Below are 13,351 nucleotides of genomic sequence, written 5' to 3'. Positions count from 1 at the left end.
CTGTTTAGTTGTCTCCTTCACTGAGTAGGTTGATTTTCTTCGGGGTGGTGGAGAGATGGAGCCTCATATTCTGTCTGTTATCTTCTAGCCAGTGTCTGCAGCTGGAAATACTTCCCTCTGTGGGCTTGGTGACCTGGCGTTACATTCAGAGGGTGTTCTAGCCTTAACATGCTGAAAGCTAAACATGTGTTATCTCCAGCAGAATGCAGAGTTAACTGCAAACTGTGAAACCGGAGGGGGAGTTCAGGATACGAGTATGTAAATAACTCAGAGATATTTTGTGAAAAAGAACAGAAGGGGGAGGAAGGCCTCTCGCTTGCTTTTTCTCTGCTATCCTCATCTCCTCGGTAGCACTCTCCGGGGCTGACTTTCAGTGCTCTTTACAAGCAGCGGCGGAGGATTGCTTCTGTTTTAAACAAGGGTAAACCAGGAGCAGAAGTCTTGAGATGTTGCAGGTCACAACCCAGGAGGAGAGACAGTAAAAATCCCAGAGCTTTCTGCCTCCAGTTTTGCTCTGTCTTCTAGTCCAACACTCAGTTTTCCTGGGCTGTACTAGCGGGGTGGCTTGTCTTGTAAGGAACCTTGTTTCCAGGTGGGCTGTTATTTTTTGGGCAGGGCTAGCATGGTGCTCTTTGGCCTCTGATCCACCAAAGCAAGCTGGCGGACAAGAGCAGATAGCTTGTCTGTTTTCCCTCTCTCCCTTGTTTTTAAGCATCGTTTATCCAGGCTCTTGAGACCCATTATTTGTCTAACCTGTATCTGGATTGTAAAACGTTGTTCCAAGCTTTAACTTCAACAGATGGTAAACATCTTCCAGCAAATATCCTCAAAAACGTGTTTAGCATGGGCACCATGCGTCCTTTTTCTGCTTTGGGACCACAGAATAATTTTTAATGTTCTCTTTTGCTTACATTTAATGCCTATAAATAGGCTTTTCAAAAAGGCACGTTTATCTAACACACTACCTCTGTGAGAGGGAAGAGCATATTTCGGCAAGCCTACTTGAAGGATTAACCTTTTTAGTACAGCTTCTGTGTGTTGCTCTGGCATCCCAGTTTTGATCTATCGTTTTGTTTAAAAGAGCAAGAGCTGGTTTGACTTGCCTTGCTGAGGGTGTGCACTTCGATATCTCCGTTTGATGCTCTGCTCAGAGAAATAGCGGAATTGGAAATGCAGCATCACCGTGTTGGAGTAGGGAGGGAAAAGACTCTGGATAGTAAAACTTTTCAGTGTTATAGAGTCTTATAAACTGGCTTCTAACAGCAATAGCTGCTTATGCAAAGCTGTAAGGAAAACTGCTCCCTACATTTCATAGGTGCTTTTCCTTCCGTGCCTGGCTTTCAGGGGACTTTGTTAGGTCAAGAGCCAGATTTACTGGACCATGTCTGCAGAAATACCTGGGCTGTCTAGGCGGAGAGGATGTAGGGCAAAGAGCCTTTGCCTGTCCTCCTCCATCTGGTTGCCCCCGGCTTGACATAGAGGGAGGAGTTCATTGTCTAATGGAGCATCTGTATTATCAAAGGTAGATATGTTAGAACACTTTTTTCTTTCCCCCCTGCTGTCTCTTCTGTTGTCTATATGTCATTTTGCTGACAGAAATTGTGTTTTATTCCTTGTTATCAAAGTAGAACTGAAAAAAGAGGTAAGAACATTTTTGTCATGATGATCATTACGAAAAATCATCAGCTAAACCGTGTTGAGAGACTCTGCATTTAAACCAGGAATAAAACCAGTATGATTTGTCTTTTAGACCTCCCATTGTTCCTAAATCAAGTTTATGGCAGCAGTAGCTAGGAGAGTTAGCTTCTGATTATAAACAGGTTTGGAGACACCAAAAAAGCCCCCCTTGAAATCAGTTTGACAACTGTTTGAGAACCACCTTTTTAATATTCTTATTGAGTATTCTGCAGAGGTCTCTTGCAGCAAACTTGTAGATCTTGTAGATATCGGTCTTTCCCGCATATTTTATTTAACTTGCTGTTCAACTTTCTAGAAGAATACATCTAGACAAGCTTTTCAAAGATTTTTAAAAATTTATTTTTATGTGGAAACCTGGGATCAGCTAGGCAAGAGTAAACTACAACGGCTTGTGCTGTGCTGGGGTGCTCAGAGTGCCTTTGCTTTTGTTTGTGTTTTCTTGAGGTTAAATCCCTGTTTCTTGCCGCAGTTTCGTGCTGTGACACCCCGGTGGGTATCTCGGGACCTGCGGAGTGGCAGAGGCTGCAGCCAGGCGAGGCGTACCCAGCCTGCTGCAGGTGATGGCCCGGGTGAGCTGGGCGAGTGCACAGACCCAGTCGGGGGAAGACGAGGGAGACTAATTACTAATTGGTGCTTGTTTAAGCTTTATCCTTGCAGTCTGTATGGCAGCAGCTGGCCTCAACTGCCTGGCTTGGATAACTCGAGCAGTTACTAAAGGCAGTATAAACACAGGCACACACTACAGAGCCCAGGGGCTTAGCATTGCAGTTATCAGAAGGTATTCCATCTGGAGGTGGGAAAAACAGCCCTTACAGGGTTTCTTTATCTCGAGGCTGGCAACGAGCGCGGAGTGAGTGACATATTTCCATTTGACTCATCTGTTGTCAAAATGGTGACACCCTTGAGTCACATTAAAAACGAGACCTTGTAGCTGAATTGGCACATCATTCTGGTAAGCACGGAGCAGGTGTTTGTCTTTTTTTTTTTTGTTTTTGTCCTCGTTAAGAAAATTATTTTTTTCCCCTCCCTGAGATGGGATGAAATTGATTAATGCTATGGCTAATGTTCTGGGTTAAAAATAACAGGAGAACCTGATTCAAGGGGAATGTTGGATGTTAGCTGTAAAGATGTTCAAATAACCTGCTTTACAACTATTTAAAGCCCTAAAAATAAAAAAAAAAAATTAGTGCCCAGTAGCCAGATGGTTGGAAAAGAACACCCCACGATCAATGAGGCAATATGTAAATATTTTCAATCATTACCACAGTACTGCTGTGTTGACATTGAAATTCAAAGTGCTATTCCACGGGACTCCTCATTGATCAGCAGATGAGCTCTGATAAACCCGAGGATAAAAGCACAATACTGAGCATTATTATGGATTGTGGGTTTTGTTGACAAGGACAGGCTTCCATCAAGGTCTAGGAAGGGATTTCAAACCCTCTTTAAGCATGTTACTGAGATGCTGTGTTTCTTCCCTGGCTGTCAAGTACAGATTAAATGGTGTATTATTTCTTGGCTGCTTTATTTAAGGTGAAATACTGCATAGTTGACTAATTTTTTTTGTGCTAATTGCCACATTTATATGGGAAAGGGCAAGGTGGAAGCTGATGCAGAGTTCTCTGCTTGAAATATACCCAGCTAGAAATGACTGGAAAGTAATATAAATCAAATGGTTGAATTAAAATAAATTTTTGAAAAAAAGGTCCTCCTAAAAGCAGGCTGTAGAGACCCTGTCTGGCTGATTCACTTAGAAATCTTCACAGGGGTGATAGCATTCTCATGCATAAAACATGAAGTGCCTTTACCATACACAGGTGCCGAACCCACCAAGAGGCTTTTTCTTGTTTTTCCCCTCCTCCCCCACTTTTGTGCTCCTGGGAAAAGAATGTCGTAGGTTATACTTCTCTCAGAGGGGAGTTTGAAACTTGGCTCTAAGCAGAGGCGGAGGAAAGCTGCTTTTTAAGATCTGAATTGTAACTGCCCATCTCAAAACAATACCACGCCAGCGTGGAGCAGGTGCTGCTGTTTGCAATTCCTGGGCTCCCACCGTGGAGGCAGGTCATCCTCTGTCCGGGAAGGTGAGATGTTCTGGAGGACACGGGGAACAGGTTGCCACTGTTGATGTGTGATTTCAAATGTGAACTTTGCCCTCTTTACATAGACTGATGTGAGGTTCATAAAAAAATCTTGTAAGGGTGCATAGAGAGCGTAGTTGGTGTTTTTTAAATGCACTTTTCTTGCAGCTTAATCAGAGGAATGGGTTGTAGCACTTCACATCCCAGTCTCCCATTTCAGATAAGGGAATAATGACTTTTAAGAAAGGCGGGAGAGGGCTTTGCAAATGAAAAGCTCGTTATACAGCAACGTCCAGAGCCCAAGCAGCTTTCTGGAAAGGTTTTGCTGTTTGCTTTCTCTCCCTTCCCCTTGGGTCTGGCTGCTCGCATTGAGGCCAGGACCCCTGTGCTCCTCAGGGAACGTGACCCCAGAGGCACTTTGAAGGGTCCAGATGCTACAAGCATCAGACAGGGGAAAATGGTCTAGGTGCCTTTCCAAGCCGCTCGTATTTTCTAGTTAACTGCTGCATTTATCTTGCACGTTCATTAATTTCCTGGCGCATCCTGGAGCCTGTTCCTCTGATTACAGAGTTCTTCAGGATTTTGAATTTATTTCTTTCTGGTTTATTGCTTTTTAGTTGCTCACTTCCATCCCCTTAGTATTTTACAGTGACTAACTGATATGGGAACAGAAAACACCTTCTCTGAGGATAAAGGACTCTTGTGACTCCGTGGTCTGAAACTGATGCTTCCAAACCACGGGCATGCAGTGTTTGACCACAGCTGACACTTGTTAGGGCTTAGTATCTAGTAATGCAGATTGTGCAAAAGCAGTAGGCTGAGCTAAAGCAGCTGTGGTGCTCGCTAGGAACAGTTTTGCTAGTTCTTTTATCCCTGCAAGATAGTGCTGTCAGTGTCTCTGCAGAAACAGCACGCGAATCTCGCTTTCTATTGCCTTTGCCCTTGCTCGGCAGGACTCTGATCTCGGGTGTGAGGCCAGGGTGTCCTGGTCTGTGGCTGTCACCAAATGTGTTTGTTCAGGCAGCGGTGAGGTGGGAGCTCTGCCCATCCCACCAGTACAAAGTGTTTTAGTGGTGGCAGTGATGGTACCTCTTAGGAGGAAGGACTGAAAAGCGGAGCACAACACATCAGTTAAGCAGAGAAGCCTTCAGAAGCCAGCAGAAAGCATCTTATAATTAATTGCCCTCCATGGAAAGGTAAATGCCAGTTCTGTTAGTGTCATGTAGCGTTTTCAACGTTTGTGCTAAAACATTTTCCCTGAAAGCCTTTCGAGGAAGGGAGGCAGTTTGTAATGTTTGTCTTTGCAAATCACCCATAATAAAAATGTTCTTGTAGCTTTTGGGAACTCTTGAATTAACTCACGTTTCTCAGTGTTTTTGTTGGGTTGTTTTTTCCTGGTGGTTTGCTTTGGACAAACATGTCCCTTGTTTAATAATGCCAAAGTCTCCTGCACTTCAGTAGTATAATTTTAAAAGCTAAGCAGTTTTAGCTGTGTATTTGATTACCACTTATCACAAAATGTATCTGAAACACAGAGTTAATTATTATCAATCTAAAAGAGGCTTGAAACTGACATTTTTTAAGTTTAAATTTTGCATCGGTGATCTGTTCTTACACCTAAAAATAAGTAAATTAAGAATAGCATCAGTTAGGGCTCTGCAAATTGCAGTGAGTTTTGAAAGTGATGACTTGGGAATACAGTCAAGGTGAATTGTGTATGATTATTCCAGAAAACAAGTTTTATAAATATGTCATAATGTCCTAGACTACAGTAATTATCTGTTACTTTCAGTGATTACTGTAGAGAAAATGCTGCTGTTTATTGTTTTCCCAAAGGCAATACTTTCAGTTTCTGTTGTTCAGAAACGTTTTTGCTTTTAATCACTTTTGATTTCAGTACTGTTAGCAAGTGTGTAGAGAATTTTGTCTTTCTCTTTGGAATAATTGTTTCAGACTTGCTGTCACTGAAAATAAGAAGTTTTGTCATCCTTCCCCAGCCTACAAAAAAGGAAAAAACCCCAACCCCGAAACAAGAAAGAATAAAGCAGGTAGAAAGATTGATTTTTGTTCAATTGAAGAAGTTTTGCGTCTGCGCTTCCAGGTTTGCATAGCTACCCAGTGAGGCGTTCAAGACTGCCCCCACAGTAGGTCAGCCGAACACTGAAACTCTTTCTGCAACTGTGGGTCCAGGCCCCGGCGAATCCTGAGAACTGCGCTCTGCTCTGCCAAACCAGTGAAATGGAGCAGGGCTCTGGCCGACTCCATTTTTTAAAATTTATTTTCTTAGGTGTAGGTTATGTTCCTCTTGGGAGGATGTTGCATACCCATACAGAAAATTATCTAGCTCGTGAAAACAGATAGAGAATGGATATTGACATGCACTTGACGAGGAGTCAGTTGTTGTTTAACATTTAAAAAGTGGTGAGACTCAATCAGGCTAGATGTTTATTGAGTTAAAAACTCTGTAGATATAATGAATCCTTTTTAAAAAAGGAAGGTAATGTGAGGATTCTTGTTTACTTGCAAATCAGTGTGGTAGAATGGCTAAAAGGACTAATGAGATACTCGCTTTGCTGGAAAAGCGTTTCAAAGTTCAAATACAAAGCAAGATTAAAATGTTATGTTTAAATATATTTCTATTATACAGATTTGAATAGGTGATTTAAAGAGAAAATCCTGTGGGTTTTAAATCGTCGCATTGTGTATAACAGTAGGGGAAGAAACACTGTAAATTTCCCTTTATGAAGAAAAAAATTGCATAAAGGATACCTTAGGAATTTAGTGGGTTAATTCTGCCTCAGAGCACACACAAAAATTCGTGACGCAGGTTTATATCTATCAAATATTTTTCTTCAGTTGATTTTAAGATATAATTTTAAAAGTAGTAATGGTTTTCACTGGGAATTTTGTTTTAAGCCTGCAGAGTCCATTTTATTTATGATCTGATCTTGACTGTATTAATATTGGGAACAAAAGTGATACTCAGTAAAATAAAAGAAAACTAAGATTCAGCTTTGTAGCACACTGCAGTCATAGTTGGGTGACACCAAGGAATGGCATCTAGTGAGTACGTAAGACAACTGCATCTATGTACACGTGTTGCAAGTACTGAATTGTAGCTCATCCTGGATAGTTGGGTCAGGTTGGCTGTTCAGATTTGGTGCTTTCAACTCAGAGCGTCTGGCAAAGCTGAGCAAACACCGCAATAGCATTGTGCGGCAGGAGCGTTTCCTCTGTGCGCGTGAGGACGGAGATGTGTGGTGGCTGCTTTGAGACCGCAGTGGAAAGCTGTACGCGAGCCAGACCTAACACATGGGAATCCCTTGCTTTTAAAACTCAGATCAGACTCGTAAACCTTAGGTCTACAGACTGGACCTGTAGTTTCCAGCCCAGACAGATCCACAGATCCACATCTAATAGTTGCATTGCAGGAGGTTTTGAGATGGGTTAAGCAACTTTCTCCCCAACTCTTTCAACTTTTTTTTGAAAGCCAGCCCGAAAGCAGAAGTGGCATTTGGGCTCCATGCAACTGGCTCAGCTGTGAATCAGCAAGTGACGTTAATAAGCATTTGTGGACTAAATATATTTTTAAGCTGTCTGGCTGCTTGCTCTTGGTGAGATCTCTGAGATTAGTGGTCCTGAAATGTTACTCACATTTGTTTGCTCTTCCTTCGGGATGAATCTTGACCTGTGCAAGCACTATTATTTTTTTTAAATTGCTGTGCAAGAAGGTACAAGAGTAAAGAGCCGTTATGTTTTTCTTAATTGTTGGTAAGACATAAATCTGTCTGTTGACTGAAGCAGAGTATTGCAGCTAAAGCTATCAATGGTTTTTCCAAGCATTTCAGGTTCTTTGGTGCGGGGAGCAGAGTAGATTGGTGTTTTCGGGTTTTTTGGTGGTTGTTTGGTTTGGTTTGGTTTTTTTTGCAAGCCTTTGGGTGTGGCTTGGATCCTGGTCCCAGTCAAGGAGATGCCTTTCTTGTGTGGATGTGGACTGAGATTTGCATGTTCTGGTGCAAAACACAGCTCCTGACACAGGGAAGGACAACTGTGCCCTCCCTGACTTGAAGGGGAAAGGAATGTTTCTGCTGCCGGGGAGTTCAGCGAGTTAAGGCAGCTTTAATCTGAGTGGGTGGTTTTCAGGAGTGTGTGGGAGCTGCTGAGGCCCCGTTGTCCTCCCCACACGTGTAGCCAAGCTATCTTCTGATCTCAGTCGACTTCCTGAAGCTGTGCTGGCTGCCCGCGGGTCGTTTGAAATGCTCCAGCCGTCCCTTCTCCATCCACCCTGTTAGACCTCACACTACCGAGAGCTGTTGCTCTGTCCTGGCTGTTGCTTGGAGGACAGCAGGGGCTGGCAAACCAAGGATAAGCCAAGAAATTAAAGAAGACCTAAAGGAACGTGAATATACCTGGGGAGGTCTAAGAAGAGAGGGGAGTGATGGCTGAGAGGGGGGCGCACATGTGTGTGCCCTGAAGTGCAAGCGAGATGCTTTAAAAGCAGCATTAAAAACAAGTTTCCAGTGGTTGGAGGTAATGATGAGACTCTGCCTGAAGGAATCCCTTAGAAAGGCAATGGGCTGCTTGGCATAAGGAAGCAAACCGCATAAGCTGCTCGGCAGGTAATGGTTACAAGTTCCTTCTGGCCCTCAGCTCTCCTGACAAAAACCAGCCTTGGGGGAAAAGCAGGTAGCTGATGGCTGGAAAATGAAGTGTAAATGGGCTGCCTGGGGTTGACACTTCCCAAGCTGTGTAGGAAGGGAGCTGGATCCGTCCTCCTGGGTGCTGCTGGTTCATCACCCCTCTCTTGGCCATCCCTCGGGCCTGGCCTCACTGTCCTCAGCGGCAGCGGTGGGAGGTGCCTTCTCCTCACCCCTCCTCAGGTGTGGAAGGACTTGTGGGGTTTATAAATGCAGCTCATCTCCAGCCCTGTTTCCGCCCTCCAATGTGGGATCCTGCCCAGTCTCTGGGGAGCTGTCTGGAAGAATGCTGTGATGTGATGTTTTTTGTCTGTGATGATGTCCCCTTCATGGAAATAGTTTGACAATGTCTTTAAAAGGGAAATGCTGTCGGGGGAAGTTATGGTATTGTACAGAGAGAGCACATGAAAGTGGTCAGTGCAACGCACGCGTGTGTATTTTTTTTTCTTCTCTCTCTCTTTTTTTTTTTTTTTTAAAATTTCCATGAGTTAAAGATGACGATGACTCATGGCTTGGAACGCACTTTAAATCCCCGAGGTGCTCATTGCCGCCTACTATCACGTATTGAATTTCTGACATACCGGAGGGATGTCTGCAGAGAAACTCTGATGTGCAATTATAGAATGTTGTAGCTTTATGTTGTTTGCATAGGAGCCATTAGCATGGTATAACTGTGAAAATAACGCAGCTTTATTCTTGCTGTTGATTTCCCATGGGCATGGCAGTTAAGCAACTGTGTTTTATCTTTCTGTAGGATGTTGACACATGTGGACCAACAGTGACATCCTTTTTCAGCAATGCCGTCTTTACTCCCTCCTGCATTCAGAAGCATCTAGAGAGATTTTTTGCAGAAGGTAGGTTCTGGCATTTCAGCTGGATGGCTGTTCTTTTTCTTCTATATTAAAGAAAACCATTTAGATGTTACTAGGGAGAATGGTAATGAGTCTGACGGATAGTAGCTCGCTGCTGGTGAGAGAGGGGATTAACCTTAGCTTGGGTTCCACTTGAATAGATGCTGGGGGGAAACGCGACAAAATGGAGTCTGGAAGCATGGCTGTATGAGTTGCCTTTGAGAAGGGCTTGGCAGTCACAGGACGTGGTTGGCTTCAATTGCACAGACATTGTATTAGTAATAAACCTCTTTTTAAAGAAAACTCATGCTCTGCGCCTTTTTCTGCTTAGTCAGCATCGTTGTTTATTTAAAATCTTTAAAGTAAATAAAATTAAAAGGGAGGACGGCTGCACAGGATATGTGATTAATGTAAATTCTTTGTGTATATTTATATCTTGTGTAGGTCTTTCCCCCCCAAAAAATCTTAATCTTCTTGCATTTTATTTGTGTTGAAATAAACAGTGTGCAGCTTCTGGCACTACCATATGAATTCTTGTTAATTTCTACCTTTTTTTGCCCTCTGAACTTTTAATTTGCTTTATATTGCCAGGAAGATTGACATGCAGAACTTCCTCAGTAGAGGGTGTAAGGGGGAAGCAAGTACCCTGTGGTGTTTTTTAACAAGTAAATTTTAAGAGATTTTAATGGTTTTTATGAATACATGTACCTGCTGCTCTCTTATGCTGTAACCTTTGGAGTGTTGCGTGTGAGTTCACTGTGTACGTGTCCGGCTCTTGCCAAACCTCTTTGTGTGAATTCTAGAAATGTTTATCATTATGTTAAATCTGCCTAAAAAAATTAGTGTCTGAACAGGAGATTTTCAATAGATGGGGTGTAAGCCTTTAGCCTGACTGTGTAGTTTGGCATCTTCTTACTTTCCTCCAGTACATTCCTCACCATTCAGATTTTTTTGTTTTCCTGTGTCAGAAAGGGTGTTTTTAACTCTTAGCTCCACCAAATGTTTCTCTTTGTGGTGATACTGTGATAGGGCAACTTTGTATTTTGCTGCTGGATGCTAAAACTCAAAAAATTGCTGGTTTTTTGCTTTAAGAGCAACAGATTTCTGGGAAGAACAGAGAAAGGATAAATGAGTTTATATCTGAGACTGTTGACTTACCAGACTGAAATGTGTTTTCAGTTTCTCTGGCTTTATACCTTAGGATTGCAGCAGTTACACTGAAACCACAGCGACACCAGCTCTGTATTAACATGCAAATATTCTTACCAGAAATCCTTGAAAACTAAGGGTGATTTGAATTCCTCAGTTATCTCCTGTTGGGAAATTGGCTCCCAACGAATTCATTGCCAGTTCCCATGTTGGTTCCCTTCCTGAAGCCTCTCTCTTCAGGATTAGCAGAGCCGAGGGCCACTCCGGGTAGGCTGCTCCCAGTGCCGAGATGTGTCCCTCTGGGATACCTGAGGTCCCTGGGAAAGAGCCCGCCAGCTTCTCTTCTGCCCGCCGCAGCTCTCTGAAGGAGCTGCAGACAGGTCTCTCTGGGAAGAAAAGCTGCTGTCAGCAGCTTTAACAGAGGAGTTTATGCTCGTAGAGGCATTAATTGCCATGTGGATTTGTGCTCCGGTGCCGAGGGGAGAACATCTATGTCCCAAGAGCTTTGCCTCCCTTCCTTTAGGTCACGCACTTCTCCTTTGCTCCCGTGTAGGCTGTTGCAGAGGAGAGTGTATTTCTCTGAATTAGCGGTAACAGCAAAGAAGAAATGCAGTCCTTAGCAATGTTTAGGGTTTGCTGTGCCCGGAGGCTGTGGCTCTGCTCATTTCACTTGCCTGAAGGACTAAACAGGGCTGACGATGCTTGGCAAGAGAGGTGCCCAAGTGGCCATTAATTTCCTGGGCAGGTGAGGGGAAACTGCCTTCAGAATTGTATTCACAGCAGAATGAATCCATGTGGCTTGCGTCACTAGAGAGCTACTAACGTTCGTGGATTGGCAGGTAAGGAATGTAGGGAGAAAAATGGGTTTTAAACCTTGTCAGGGAGCGCAGCGTTCATGAAAACAAAGAGCTGAATAGCAACGTCCAGGAAAATGCTGTAGGCACTGGATAATTTTTCCCTCTGTTCTGCCAGCATTCCTGTGTAGCCTTTTGTTTTTCCAAACCTGGAGGCTGTGATCTGGACAGAGTGAAAACGATGGGAGGGCGTTCCTCTGCGAGTCATACCTGGGAGTATTTTGCATACAATTATTTCAAAATCTAGGAAAGCATCCTCAATCCCTGGTGCAAGCAGAAAGGCAGAGCGGAATCTAAGGGGCAGGTGTACGTATCGCGAGCTGTGGTGTTCGAAGTGCCTGTGGTGTTCGAAGCGTGGCTGTGGGACCTTGGCAAGAGGCCAGCGGGGGAGGCAGTGTGGCAGGGGGAGATGGAGGATGCTGATGCAGAATGAGGAGGTACCTGCTGCTCTGTCCCTCAGCATCCTCACTTCTAGCTGTCCAGGGGCACTGCACTGCCTTTTTGTGTTTGCACCGGTTCTGTGACTGCAGAAGCCTGGATGAGATGAGGGGTGAGTGTTTCTCGCTGTGAGAAGAGGCAGAGACTGATGTCGGGCAGGAGGCTAATACATAGGAGAGGGGAAAGCAGGTGGAATTACAGGGTGCCTTAGCCTGAGGAGATGTGAGGCAGGCTGGGGGCGGAGGTCTTGCGCACTGGGGAAGCGGTGTCCATGCTTGGTGTGCTTTGTGCACATCACTGTGTGGTGTCCTGTGAAAAGGAAGCACAGGTTTGCTTTGCAATTGGTTCCTTCTAATGCCCCTCCAGCACTCCCTGCCTTGCCTGTAGCACCTGTTTTTGTGCCTGCGCCACACCGTGCTGTGGTTTTTTAGGTACGTTTCTACCCCTGGCTGTGTAATGTGACAAGCTTTTCCCCTTCCAGAGCCTTGTGCCCTTTTATATGGGCACAAATTGTACTGAATCGTACTTTTTCGGTGCCCTGTACTTACCCGGGGACTTACTGTGTGACCTGTTGAATGAGGATTGTACCCCTTGTAAGGGATGAGTTTATGGAAACAGACTGAATGCAGAGAAGTCTATCCTCGTGTTGGATCCTTCATAGACTATACTGCAAAACACTTCACAGTGAGTTAGATCAAGGCGATAAGACTTCAGAGAGCTGGGTGATGTCTGCTTTTGTACTGGCAAGGAGAGGAACCCTGTTTGGCAGCGTAACCGAGCAGTACAATTGTGGCATTGCCCTGTCTCAGTGTGTGAAGGTTGTGGGTTAGTGTGGCACTTGTTGCAGTGCCGGGCAGGGAGAAGGGGGAGCTGCTAATAAGTAAGGGAGGGGGAATGGGATCTCATAAAGGCAGGAGGTAGTTACAGGTAAGCTGAGTTAGACCTGGCAGTCTAGCACAAAAATATTTGGAAAGGTACAGAAGGATCCCTTTTCAAAAAAGATGGTCTCCTGTATAGTCTGGCACTATGAAACTTCTAGTGGAAATATGGGTGAGGTTTTTTTTCTTTTGATTGTTTTCCTCCTTTTACAATAGAAACACTAGACACAAGGAGCTGTTTGGACATACATATTTAACTGGGAGGAAAGAGCTGTGACACTGGTGTGGTTGTAACCACAAACTAACTGACAGTTTCCTGCTGCAAGTAACTTTCTATAGATCTAAACCTTGTTCATTTGTGTTTGTCTGCGCTGTTTAAATATCTGAGGAAGATTCCACTGCTTCTAGGCTTTTTGTTTTTGACAAAGACTTTGTTGTAGTGATTTGGGGGATGGTGGCATGAAGAGAGATCATTACAGCACTAATACAAATTCAGGTGAAGTCCAGAAGGTTTCTATATTTTACAGTCTTCTATAAATGTAGAAGTCAAGAAGCAACCCCATTAAATGTGTCAGACTGGTTTTGCAATTACATTTGCATGTATAAAACCCTGTTTATTTCTGAGGAGATAGGATGTAATCACGTGAACCTACCTGTGTATGGCTGAGACCTCTTCATCCGATATTTCCATGGCATCATTACTTGCTT

At 44.0% G+C, this 13,351-nt stretch overlaps 1 protein-coding gene across 8 annotated transcripts in view; it reads left to right on the top strand.

Annotated features, from left to right (window-relative positions):
- Window positions 1-13,351, top strand: part of PITPNM2 (phosphatidylinositol transfer protein membrane associated 2) — a 138,400-nt gene that overhangs the window by 6,968 nt on the left and 118,081 nt on the right. For 7 of the 8 annotated variants that reach the window (XM_054220113.1, XM_054220111.1, XM_054220114.1 and 4 more), the window contains exon 2: window positions 9,228-9,327. The exons of the other annotated variant lie outside the window; for it this stretch is intronic. The gene's annotated coding sequence lies outside the window, so the exon portion shown is untranslated. The remainder of the gene's footprint in view (window positions 1-9,227; window positions 9,328-13,351) is intronic. 8 annotated transcript variants of the gene reach the window in all.

Source organism: Rissa tridactyla, chromosome 13 (genome assembly GCF_028500815.1).
Source record: "Rissa tridactyla isolate bRisTri1 chromosome 13, bRisTri1.patW.cur.20221130, whole genome shotgun sequence".
Taxonomy (NCBI): domain Eukaryota; kingdom Metazoa; phylum Chordata; class Aves; order Charadriiformes; family Laridae; genus Rissa; species Rissa tridactyla.
The sequence above is the reverse complement of the archived record's forward strand: the minus strand, read 5'-3'. Positions and strand labels throughout refer to the sequence as shown.